This window comes from Salmo salar, chromosome ssa03, assembly GCF_905237065.1.
Source record: "Salmo salar chromosome ssa03, Ssal_v3.1, whole genome shotgun sequence".
In the NCBI taxonomy this organism is placed as follows: Eukaryota; Metazoa; Chordata; class Actinopteri; order Salmoniformes; family Salmonidae; genus Salmo; species Salmo salar.
The window spans coordinates 89,159,368-89,162,704 of NC_059444.1; positions in this window are offsets into that span (position 1 = coordinate 89,159,368).

The window sequence follows — 3,337 nt, forward strand, 5'->3', positions numbered from 1 at the left end:
CCAGTTCCAATGTTGTCATCCTTAAGTACCACTAGGCTCTCTTACCAAAACCATATGGTATTTTATACCACTAGGCTCCCTTACCAAAACCATATGGTATTTTTTTACCACTAGGCTGCCTTACCAAAACCATATGGTATTTTATACCACTAGGCTGCCTTACCAAAACCATATGGTCTGTTTACCACTAGGCTCCCTTACCAAAACCATATGGTTTGGTTACCACTAGGCTCCCTTACCAAAACCATATGGTCTGTTTACCACTAGGCTCCCTTACCAAAACCATATGGTTTGGTTACCACTAGGCTCCCTTACCAAAACCATATGGTCTGTTTACCACTAGGCTCCCTTACCAAAACCATATGGTATTTTATACCACTAGGCTGCCTTACCAAAACCATATGGTATTTTATACCACTAGGCTGCCTTACCAAAACCATATGGTATTTTATACCACTAGGCTCCCTTACCAAAACCATATGGTTTGGTTACCACTAGGCTCCCTTACCAAAACCATATGGTCTGTTTACCACTAGGCTCCCTTACCAAAACCATATGGTCTGGGCACCACTAGGCTCCCTTACCAAAACCATATGGTTTGGTTACCACTAGGCTCCCTTACCAAAACCATATGGTCTGGGCACCACTAGGCTCCCTTACCAAAACCATATGGTCTGGTTACCACTAGGCTGCCTTACCAAAACCATATGGTCTGGTTACCACTAGGCTCCCTTACCAACACCATATGGTCTGGGCACCACTAGGCTCCCTTACCAAAACCATATGGTTTGGTTACCACTAGGCTCCCTTACCAAAACCATATGGTCTGGGCACCACTAGGCTCCCTTACCAAAACCATATGGCCTGGGCACCACTAGGCTCCCTTACCAAAACCATATGGTCTGGGCACCACTAGGCTCCCTTACCAAAACCATATGGTCTGGTTACCACTAGGCTCCCTTACCAAAACCATATGGTCTGGGCACCACTAGGCTCCCTTACCAAAACCATATGGTCTGTTTACCACTAGGCTGCCTTACCAAAACCATATGGTCTGGGCACCACTAGGCTCCCTTACCAAAACCTTCTCCCCATTAGTTCCTGCCAAGGCAGCAGCTACTCTTCCTGGGGTTTATTATGGGTCCCCATTAGTTCCTGCCAAGGCAGCAGCTACTCTTCCTGGGGTTTATTATGGGTCCCCATTAGTTCCTGCCAAGGCAGCAGCTACTCTTCCTGGGGTTTATTATGGGTCCCCATTAGTTCCTGCCAAGGCAGCAGCTACTCTTCCTGGGGTTTATTATGGGTCCCCATTAGTTCCTGCCAATGCAACAGCTACTCTTCCTGGGGTTTATTATGGGTCCCCATTAGTTCCTGCCAATGCAACAGCTACTCTTCCTCGGGTCAAGCAACATAAGGCAGTTTTATACAATTTAAAATATTACATGACATTACATTTTATAAGACTTTTCACAACACATTCAGTGTGTTCCCTCAGGCCACTACTCTACTATCACATATCTACAATACAAAATGAATGTGTACAGTACGTGTGTGTAGAGTGTGTCTTGTCATGTGTCTGTGTAAGCGTGTGTCTGTACCTTTGTGTGTGTCTTTTCACAGTCCCCGCTGTTCCATAAGGTGTATTTGTATCTGTGTTTTAAATCTGATTCTACTACTTGCATCAGTTCCATGTAGTCATGGCTCTATGCCTTACAACTTGAGGACCTTAGCTGCTGTATCATATATTATCACAATACTACTGTATATAGTTACTGTACTTGTTGTAACTAATTAATGGAGACACACGTAACACGAATGCCTACACCGCTGAAGTAACACCATTCTTCTGATACTATGCACCGTGTGACGTCTATGTGTGTGTGTGTGTGTGTGTGTGTGTGTGTGTGTGTGTGTGTGTGTGTGTGTGTGTGTGTGTGTGTGTGTGTGTGTGTGGTGTGCGTGTGTGTGGCTGTGTGTGTGGGTGTGACGTGTGTCATCCATAACCGGTTAGAGAGAGAGTGTGAGGCATTGTGGCAGACAGGTCAATGAAGATAGACTGAAGATATGTGACTTTATGACCCTGGACAAACCAGCTCCACCAGCATACAGACACCATGACAGAATGATAGAGAGGGAGGGAGAGAGAGAGAGATAGAGAAAGAGCGCTTGGGAGGGAGAGTGAGAGAGAGAGAGTGTGAGAGAGTGTGAGAGAGTGTGTGTGTGTGAGAGAGAGAGAGAGAGCGCAAGAGAGGGGGGGGGGGGTGGAGAGAGATGAGAAGAAAAGCAGAATGTGAACCAAACACAGCCACACAGCCACACAGCCACACAGCCACACCACATGGATCCTCTAGTATCTCACTGGAAGTTACAAGTCAGTTATGAATGGAGGAAAGCCACCAAGCCACCAAACCATGTCAGCACACAGACACAAGACCTATGACACACAGACAGTGTGGTTTATAGGCAGCATTATGTGGGTCATGTTTTGTAATGTGGAGTCCGAGGTTGACTTGAGGATTCTCCAGGTCCTGTCAGACCTACGAACACACAGGAGCCATATCTGACCTCAACGATATTACAGAGGAGGGATTGGAAATGTTTTAAAACGGACCAGCTTCAAAAGTTGGTGTAGAGGATCAATCAGATAAACCTGGTGAGGTATTGGAGAGTCACCGCTGGCAGCAGGCTCAAATGATCACAGCCCTGGGGCCTCCATCGACCCATTGCTTCCAGACCTTCAGGATGTGTGTGTCTGGGCTGGGTTGTGAGCATAAAGATGTTTATGTTCTCTGTAAGTTAACGGACAATAAAATACATCTCATCTTATTATCATGTATTAAAGGTGCATACGCACAAGAAAAGACTCCAAACCTTGTGTGCTCCAGTTTTCCTTTTCCTGCAAAGGTGGATATTTATTACATTTGAACTAGACAGGAAAGTATCTCCACAGACACCTCAGGCCATGTCCATACGTACACACAACCTCTAGTATTTGAAGAATTGTACTGCAAGGCAATATCATTTTTTGAAAATGTAGGTGTTTGGTGACACGCTTAAGCATTCAATGATAACAACGGTAATAAGAACAGGAAAACATATTAAAACAGATGTATTTGCCATTGGAGATTGCATAGCAGGGTTTATTTACATTTCTGAGATTCAGATCAGATCAGCCCTTAGCACAGGCAACAACTAAGAGAACTGTGTCACAGAGAAAGTGTGTGTGAGTGTGTCTGTGTGTGTGTGTGTGTGTGTGTGCGTGTGTGTGTGTGTGTGTGTGTGGAGAGAGAGAGAGAGAGAGAGAGAGAGAGAGAGAGAGAGAGAGAGAGAAACCAAG